Consider the following 10,485-nt stretch of genomic DNA (forward strand, 5'->3'; position numbering starts at 1 on the left):
AAACTTCATATCTGGACTTCAGTCCGGGCTCGTCCCACTGTGTTCTGGTGGGACTAGGAAACGACTTAGTTGTGGGTTGTTGAGGTTTTTTTTTTTCTCGTCACGCTAACGCCCAGTTAGAGCTATCCTTCTCTATTTTTTATTGATACATAAATTACACAGTAGTGATAGGCAGTTATGGTCAGGAAAAATAGTTTGGTTTATGATGATTTTTCAACTCTATTGTTCAAAATAATAAATGAAAATAAATAAATATCTATTCTAATGAATCTGGTACTGCCGTTATTCTAGTGACTACATTATTGTATTGTTCAAAATATATCAACATCAATATTTGTACAATACATCAACATGATTTGGAACAGCATACTAAACAACGGTAATTAAAATACCTTCGGTGCCATTATAAAAGCCAAGCATTGCAAAAATGTATATCATGTATATTTCGTATTTAAACCTTCAAACCCTGCTGTTTTTTTTCATTTTTCAGGCAATTAACGCATTTCCTGCCACACAAGCCCTGTATGTTCGACCTTTAACCCATCAAAAGGTCCATTTAGAACATGAAACCAGTCAACTCATTACTCTGCTGATTAACTGTTTGCAAATACACATCGCCCCAAACAATGGAGGGTATTAACGGAAAAGGGGATATTTTCACACCGACCGAGCCCGTTCAATGGAAGCATCAATTACCACCTGGTCGAATAAGTTCAGATAATGTAAGTTGCATTGCAGCAGTTCATAAAGCATTCCTGATTTATCACTGCATTATTATACCAGCCACCCAGTGGGGCCAAATTGTCAGAGGAATGCAAATGGATTAGTATACCGAACCCGATTGGAGTTCGTGATAACGGGTTTTCCAGTTTACCATTTATGTTTATTGGAATTTGAAATCGACACGAAAATAGTTCCCCCCGGGCGGTAACCTACCATTTATTGGTAACAAATATTTGCTGAAATCGAATAATAAATTTCGTTAGCCTATGGGGTTTGATTTCGGGAATGTCCTATCTATGCAAATGATTTAAGCAAACTGGTTTTACCATGTAGTACGTGAATTTGGTGTAATGTTCTACCCAATTAGAGGCTAGTGGTATAGCAAATTATTGTCAGTGCACTACAATTTGATGAAAATGTTTGAGATCCATGATATTGATAAAATCTACACTCCCAGAATAGTTTCACTCGGACATCCTTTATGAAGGTTATTCATGATAGATAAAAGGGCTATGTCTAACTTAATATCTTCGGTATGTTATCATGAACATTTTATTAGATGGTCACGATAGGCAACAACGAAAAAATCGGAATATCTTAGTTGAATATCAATATTGAGATTAATAATGATATGTGTCATGCATCAATTCTAACTCTTTGGCACATATTGAAACACAACCAAATTTTATTGCTCGACGCACTATTGCTAGTAGTAAGCACACATTATGCTCAAAAATGATAACCTATAATGCGTATTTCGTGATCAACTACAAGTGACTATTGAATTTAGCAAATATTTATTAGTTGATCAACTAATTTGGAACGTGTTCGAATAATTCACCGTGGTGCTTCATCTGTTGTTTCAGGATGCTCTTTTCCATCATTTTTTAACAACAACTCCAAGAATAAATTCGAATTCCATTACGTTGAGGACCGTTTCGGGAAGAAAATTGTTACAAGGATCAAAAAATAAGGCAATGACGTGGACTGTCCACCACGCGCTGAAGATCAGCCCCTAGTTGCTATATTTTGCCCGATAAGGGCTACAAAAATAAAGAAGGATGAAACTTCTTACATGCGACCGTAAACTTTGCACGATCCGCTTCCATTTCTCGCAGCGTCCGCCACCGTATAAATAGTATCACAGGAAACTATCACTTTGATATTCCCAACTACTCCTTCTAAGCATTATCTCCTTTCAAATACGTTTCCCGCTCAACGATGCTAGATCGAAGCTGGCACCATTCATTGACGTTCAGTTTCTTTTCCAGAAACTTTTACCGGAGGCGATAATGCGGAAGTTTTTTCCCATATTGCACGATAAAGCTGCTTACGTTTCGGCGATCGAACGAAAAGGTCCTGTGTGCAGGGCAGGAAATATTCGAACCGAACCTATGTTCGAATACTTTCAAAGCGCGAAGCTTTGCGTTACTGGTTCGTATTCACAAGCTTCGCATCACAATCGCTTACCATCGTAATTGCGGACATTTGGGCGATACTTTTGCGTGCTCTTCAGCGAGGACAAATGAAGCTTCTTGTTCATTTCATTGATGTTCGGAAAGATATGTAAAAGCTTTTGCGTAGTTTTCGACGAACACGAGCTAAGCTCTTGGTTCGTGTGATCGATATTTTTGAAACAGTTACACGGAGCTTCGAAGCAATGTTCGCGAACACAGAAAAAAGATTACCTCGAAGTATTTCAGAATCGCGAACACCGAAGGATTATTTTAATTTAGCATCGCGAGGGCCATCGCTAACATGTTCGCCGGACGATATTAGTTTTCTTTATTCAAATACCTACCTACTAGTTATGCAAAAAAAGTATATTCTAGACAGAGGCCTTGTATTAAGGGTGGAATAGGTGAAAAATAATTGTGACAATATGTAGCTTATGGATGCTGGGGTTAACTGAAAAGTGACGTAACAAGTTTATTTAAGATACCCTACTGATATATTACCAGTAGGGATAAAATCAAGATTTCGTGACAGGGCGGGGATAAATTTTCAAATGAAATAAATTAGGGCTAGAAAATGAAGCTAAACACAATGTACACAACGTATTGAGTATTATTCTTATCTTAGTCATGTTCCTATGTCAGTTTCTTGAGGATCCAGTTATGTCAGTTTCTTGAGGATAAAGATATCGATATCCATTCAAAGAAAAAAATCGATTATCAGTTAAATAAATAACCTTCATGATGTGTATGATGAATCCTAGAAATAAATAGGGAATGTCAATAAACTCGACCATTCCCGATTCATATTTGGCAGTTCTGGTCGTTTTGTAAATCTTGTTTTCGACTAACAGTAAAACCATTTTGATTCAGAAGTATGTTTTAGAAGGGCGCATGTTTTTTCGTGCACTTATTTAAAAAAACGCTTTGAATCCATCTACCAGTGTGATGAGACATTTTCATAACTGTTTTCGAATATTAGATCGGTTGAGAACTTTTAGAACATGATATTTCGAGAAATTTTGAAAGTGAAATTAAATCAGTTGTAAAGTTATAGAAAATAGCCTTTTAAAATGAACGAACAATCGAATTATTACTAATACTTTATGAATTCATTATCTAAGTTCTTCATTCAATGCAATATGTATGCAAAAAGTTAAAAACTGGATTTCCCTTGAGAACTGGGCCAAAAAATCGAAAAAAAATGTGTTGGCGATCCGAGAACTAGAACAGAAATTGTAACCCTTGGACCTCTGAAGTGCATGCGTACAAAATGCTATAGTCTAATGTTTGTTTTCATTCATTTCATTTAATAATTTTCAGTTGAGCAATTCTGTCGCAAACTGCATTGTGGAGCGAGGATCATAACTTCCTAAATTTAAGTGTTCTTATTAATTTAGTACACTCTCTTTAACATAAACTACTCTAACGAATGAACGAATGGGAGTAGGTTCGATAAATTTTGAAAGAAGCCGTTAAATCAACCACTTAAGGGATTACACCACCGCAAAATTAAAAAAAAAATCGAAATTGATCTTGATTGATTTTATTATTCCATATCAACATTTGAATAGGGCTAATAAGATTTGTGAACAAACTTTTGTTTTGCTGATTTCTCTTAATTTGTTATCATTTCAACACAGAAAACATTTGAAATCGATTCTACCAAGGGCAAAGATATTGATTCATGTGTATTTTTCATAAAATTCAACTCTGTAGCGGAAAAATGAGCGAAATAAGTTTGTTTACAAAAGTCTCATTAGCCCTTTTGAAGAATTAATATTGTATTGATCTTAAATATGGGTCTTCAAAATAATATATCAAAATATGGAATGCGACAAAAAGCGAATAATAATAGAAAGACAGTATTCGAAAAAGTTCGAGTTTAGAACGACTTTCATTCTACTTGGAGTTATTTATTTCGCTTCTCATTTTCCGAGATTTCCCTTACATAAAGCATTTCGGCTATAACTGATTCAAAAAAAAATACAGGGGGCCCTAAAGATTTCTTTCTTTTATTTTTTATTAGTAAAAGTCAAATAAGGGAAGATTACATCATGGAGAAGATAAACCAAATTTTGTCCTTTTCAGAATTGTTTTTGGATTTCCAACAAAAAAAAATCACTAGAACATTGTTTGTAAGTTCTTTGCGTTTCTCCATCAGTAATTAGTTAACAAATACAATACAAACAAGTTGGAATATCCTTCTCATTATTTATCACAAAACACATGTACAGGAGTCAGGAAATAAATTTCATAAAAGTGGAACATGTAATAAGTTTGACACTTCATTTATTAAGTGAACAGATTCTGTCGAAAATGTTTGAAAATAAATATTTTGTCTCTTGTGATTAGGTAATCAACCAATAAACTTATAAAACAATATTATAAAAATCATTTGGAAGCTTTCCTCTTGGTTTGGTACAGATGCCAAGAAATTATAATTCAATTAATGACAATAATAATGGATTCAAGTATGTAGGTATTTGTTAATAAATTCATTTGGTAAAATTAAAAATAACGTTTAACACACAAATCATCGCATATTATTGAGTGAATATGACTAGCCGATTTAGGAATGTTGCGCAAGAACGTTAGAAACCGCAACAAGTTGAAAACAAAGGCCAACGGACTACGCCTAACTACCCCTCAGTGGATGCAAATAACTGAAGTTCGCCGTCTAACTGAACTCAGACGTCAGCAGTGAGATTCCATCCGAAAATTGTTCTTTTTAGGAAGAATTTGTTTTAGATAGGGAGATTATTAAGAGAGGGGTAATGGTTTTAGCGTTAAAAAACACTGTTTGCGATTTTTTAGAAATTTGGACGAAGCGAATTGATCAAAACTTTTGTACATTATAATGTATCATTTCATCCAAAAGAGTCATTTCACCAAAAAACATTTTTTCACGCTAAAACCCTTACCCCCTTAAACATACTTTATACATCTTCACCTAAACTCCTTGGCAGGGAAAATATACTCCGATTGAAGAAGAAAAGACGAGTTTGCAATCAATGCTAGTAAACATAATTGTATTCCGAAAAAGAATTTGAATTTCACTACCACTACGCTTATTCAAACTCGTGGCTCATAAATTGGTAAGGTATGCGACACACCTAATCCCTAAATCCTAAATTATAATCTTAAAATAATCCATTTTATTTATACTCAAAATAAGATTTACAGTTTATGATTTTAAGACAGATAGTCACGTAGCGAACATGTTCGCGGTGGCCTCATGGTGCTGATGCTTGAAGCGATATAAAACTTCGATGTTCGCGATTCTCAAATAAACGAGGCATTCGCTTTATATGTGTTCACCGAATATCGCTTCGAAACTCTGTGGAAATGTTCCAAAAACGCAAAAACCACGAGCCAAGAGCTTACCTCGTGTTCGACGATGTGTGCTTCTAAGGTTAATGTGAACTTTTTCGAACATTGTAAAGAGCGAACTAGATGCGAAGCTCGCTTCGTCCGAGCAGAGATAAGTTTTACCCCTAAATGTTCGCAGCGATTGTGTCAAACTCATCGATTGCATGTGGTATGCTTGAGAAGGTGCTTCGTGAAGCTTCGAACAGCAATCAATTCATTTTTCGAAATTTTCCTGCCCTGCCTGTGTGTAGGAAAGCAACTACCCGATAGTTGATAGGTTGGTCGGTATACATACACATAGAGAGAGAGACAGAGAGAGATTTACAGGAAGGAAACTTTATCCCGCCCCGATGTTGACGTGTGTAAACTGAATCAGTTCCGTGAGTGACAAACTGGAGGAAAAACTTTCGTTTCCTGATGGGTGAAAAGTTTCGAAATTAAATTGCAGAAAATAGTGTTAAATAAGCAAAGTGTCACCGTGTCGCCCGTTGGCGTAGTGGACAGGAGTGGATGCAGCCGGTTCGGGAAATGAAATAACCAAACGATTGGTGTATGTTTGAGCGTGTGTGTGTGATTGGGAAAAGTTTGTTGCATCTGTTGTTTCATTCGACGGAGGGCTGATGAGAAAATGAATGAAAATTGTCACGAAATTGTCAGCCGCTAACAGCATAGCGAACGTATCAATTATCATAGATTGATGATTTAATTCTATGATTAAGTTGGGATGTATATTGTATATAGGGTTACCACTCCTCCATATTTGACTCCAGTTTTTGGGAAGATCTCCAGGCCTCCGGGTTTTACATCAATTTCTTGGGGTCTAGTAAGACAATGAATAATTTTAACGTTTCTAGAGATGAATTTCAAACGTCTTCTTCCGGTGTTCAGACTGGCTGCTCGAGCGTCTGTTGACCAAAGAAGGGAGCTGTGCTCCTTTATGGGAACATTCATAGCGACTGTCATGAATAGCCGAATCGTTGCGCGCCGGAAAGAAGTTCAAAAGACACCGCAGTGTGCTTCCCACACTATGCCGCTTACTTTTTCCTGTTAGTTCTTGCGGAAAGCTCCACAGCGAGAGTGGTTGGTGTCTTCGGATTATTTGCGGTTTGCCAGGGAAATGAAATTCTACTACTATGTAAACCGATAAAACTGTTTGCAAACGCGAACAATTTACAGTCAAAACAAACAAACCTGAAGAGTTACAAAAGGACTGAAAGAGTTACAACTTGCTTCCTTTCAACTCTGTAGGTAACAAAAAATCGATAACAGTGCTCTAAAATATAGAGCGACCACATTTCAAATTCTGTGTGGTTTTAGCGTTTACTCATGTTTCTCTTGAAGTCTATTGCAGGTCAGTAAAAATTTCTGGCTGAACGCCTCATCAGAGGTGCCAGTCTAATTGTTTATTCTTGCATATCTCAATATTTTTTTTAATTCGTTTATTTGGCACGGCTCAAAGCGTTAGCTTCACGGAGCCGTGGGTCTTTTATATATTTACATGATGTAAACAATAAAATAATAAACAATTAATGCTAAGATCGATCCCGTACGCGCGACTTGCCATTGCGCGCGGAGATCCGTTTTCGTGTCGGGGAAATCCTTGCATTTACGTCAACTATATCATGGGGGTCATTTGTATCTTTGTCGTCTTCGCACATGTCCGGGTCATCATCGGGGTTACTGCCTTGATGTTTGCGATCAGGTGTTGTTCCTAACTTCTTTCCCTTTCGGGTCACGACCGTGAACCCTCCGTCATTGCTAGTAGCTCCCTCGTTGCTAGAATTAGCTGTTGAGTTTGTGGTACTTGACGCGGTTTTCGCAGTTGTCATTATTGCTTGAACAGCAGCCACAAATTTGGCAACCGTTTGTGGCTCAGGGAATGCTATTGGAGACTGAGTGTTGGTATTTCTTTCTGTAGATGAGCTTTTCTTAGCGGTTTCTGGGCAGGGTTGTCCGTAATGTGCCGTTTGTTCACAGAACTGGCACGTGTTAGTTTGTCCTTGATATGTACATAGAGTTCGCTGATTCTTGATTTTTGCGGTGTCACAATCCAGAACGTGTTTCAAGTTGTTTTGCGAAATGAATCTTTTTGCCTGGGCGAATTTGTTGAACGTTATCAGCACCGCGTGTCTGACGTGCTCCAACTGAATGAAACTGACGTCTGAAAACCGAAGCTGCATTTTCCTCCTTCAGCAAATGTTCCACATCACCAATACTCGGTCTTATGCGGAAAGACAAGAATCACATTTTGTTGTCGAGACTCAGTCATCTTGATAGAATAATAGTAATGGTTCCCTTTGTTCTTCAGACAAAGCACACAAGAAAAAAGCAAGTGCTTGCGCTGGCTTGAGTAGCAGCAGAGAGCACACTGGTATTGTGACTGATGCCTTTGGTGGTTGAGAATAGACTGTATCTCAATATTTGATCATCATTAGAGATAAATTTATTGCAATGTTTCTATGGTAAGACGCGTATTGTTAACTTGTGCTTCGGATTAGAATCGTTTTTTTTATTTTGATTTTAGAGGTTTTAACCTTAAGGTCATTCGCCTCTTCGAGTTAGAAAAATCTCTTATGAAAAATTTCTAACCCTATGTGCGGGGTCGGGACTCGAACCCAGGTGCGCTGCGTACAAGGCAGTCGATTTACCAATACGTTACGCTCACCCCCAGAATTGTATTTGTTTTGAGTCACTGGAACTTAGCCTCGAAAACGAATATATTTTTTCGTGGTCGGTTTCATTTTTCTAATCTAAGTATACATTTTTTTTCAAACTTTAAAATAGTTCTGGTAAATGATTAATCATTTTTAAGGCAAGTGAACATTTTGTGCATTTTTTTCCCTCATACATCTTTTCCGCGTATGGGAATGGTAAACTTTTTACATGAATGAATAAAAGCTTCTTCAATGTATGTGGGAACGTTCCCAAAACTTGCCGTTATGGAATTACCAATTTTTGATTTCTGCAACTTCTAGCTCAAATTCACGATGTTATCTGCCTTTGTGATAATATTGACCATATAATTAAAGATTACACAAACTGGGCCAAAAGCGGACATGATTTGCAAATTATTTTAAATGGAAATTTTTTCAATATTTAATCTCGTTAAGAAATGCCCAACAGTACCACTACTTTAAAATAGCCCTAATTAATTCCCCCTAACCTTGAACCACTCTCTCTAGTTATTTCCAGTTAATAAGCTTGTAAAATGTTCCGCTTAGGTAATAATTAATTTTTCCAACAATCTCCCTTCTAAAAATCATAAAGTGAATTGCTATACAAAGAACACACAAAATGACCCGTCCTCCGTGATCTTACGAATATTATATTATCCCCTATTTTATATGTATAAGTTAGCTGTAAAGTTTTTTTTAGTTTCATTATATAAAACAAAATAATATTGAAATGTGTAACCCCCTAGTTTTAAGAAATTCAAAATGTAAAACAATGAAAAAATGGCACATTTAAGCTAACGCATACGTGCCTTATCAAATAAACAAATTGAGCAAAAAAATGGAAAATTTTACGGTAGATACGGTGCTTTGGTGTATTATGGACCCCCGTGGATAAACAAATAGTAGCACGGTCAGATGTTCTGGTTTGCTTCGAACGCTAACGAATTATGATTGTTTATTCGTTTTTTAGTAGTTTACTTCTCTGCTGGTGCTGCTGGCATATGGTTTGGAGGTACTAGACGCAGTTCTCGTTCAATGTGCTCTACTAGGACAACAGTTGAACACAAATAAAAAACCGGTAATTTAATGCCCGTAGAATAAATTTAACCAACTAAAGTTCATTTTGTTGGGAAAATCTCAGGGACCAAATGAGTTCGGTTTCATCATGTGTAGAATTGATATTAGGGTATTGAGATATTGCAGTCCGAAAATTTACTAGTTTAGAACAAATAACATTGAATTCATTAAAGATAACTTCAACATGCTCTTTTGATCAATTTTGCACTGATGAATATTTTCCTATTCTTGAATTATTCAGCTTTGAATAAAGATTAAACTCATCAAACTTTTGTCATAACTGAGTGCAATTCTAACGAAGTTGTCTTAGAGCTCCAACCAGTTGCTAAAATATAGATAATGACGCAACTGTCGCACAGTGGGACAGAATGCTACTTTCGACGTTCAAAACTTCTAGCGCTCTGGGTATGCATTTTGTAGGGCAATTATTTTGACAATTTTTGTTTTGATCTAGATCAGATGATGTTCTATCTTTTGACAGGGGCGTCTTATAAGCTATGTAGATGGCGCTACATGACATTTAAAAAATACTAGATAATATGAATTTTATCATGTTTTTTAAGAAAAAAGCGTTGAATTTTTTTTTATTCGTGATCTTTGAAAATATACAATAATAAAAAAGGTCCTATAGAGTGATAAATTATATCATAATATTTAAAGGGTGTTTTCATTAAAAAATATTGAAAAAATATGTCTCACCAAAATTTTAATAAGCCACGAAGCGGAAGTTTTCGGCAGCTCGAATTGTGTTTGTGAGTAGTCGAGACCTTGAACTTTATAACCACGAAGAGAAAAAAGTTAGGCAAGGTGGGGCTTTTTCCTAGAGAAATCAGAAAAAATGTATTGAGAATAAATTTATAAAGTAATTTATAAACTAATTTTATTCAAATACTGGTCTGTCTAAGAAAGTACCATATCCACCATTTGAAATACAAGTGTTTTGACAGCTCACAGTTTTCAGTAGCAGTTTGAACACTCGCACTTTAAAAGTGCGGAGTCCAGGTTAGTGGGAAGTGCGCAATATCGTAGGAATACATCATGTTCTTCTAGCCTTAAGGTCTGTAGATAAAAAGCTCTACCTTACCCCTACTTTTTCTCTTCGTGTTTATAAAACTAAAGGTCTCTACTAGTCACAAGCAAAATATCAGCTGCCGCTTCGTGGCTTTATAAAAAAAATGTGAGAC

This window comes from Topomyia yanbarensis, chromosome 2 (genome assembly GCF_030247195.1).
Source record: "Topomyia yanbarensis strain Yona2022 chromosome 2, ASM3024719v1, whole genome shotgun sequence".
Lineage (NCBI taxonomy): Eukaryota > Metazoa > Arthropoda > Insecta > Diptera > Culicidae > Topomyia > Topomyia yanbarensis.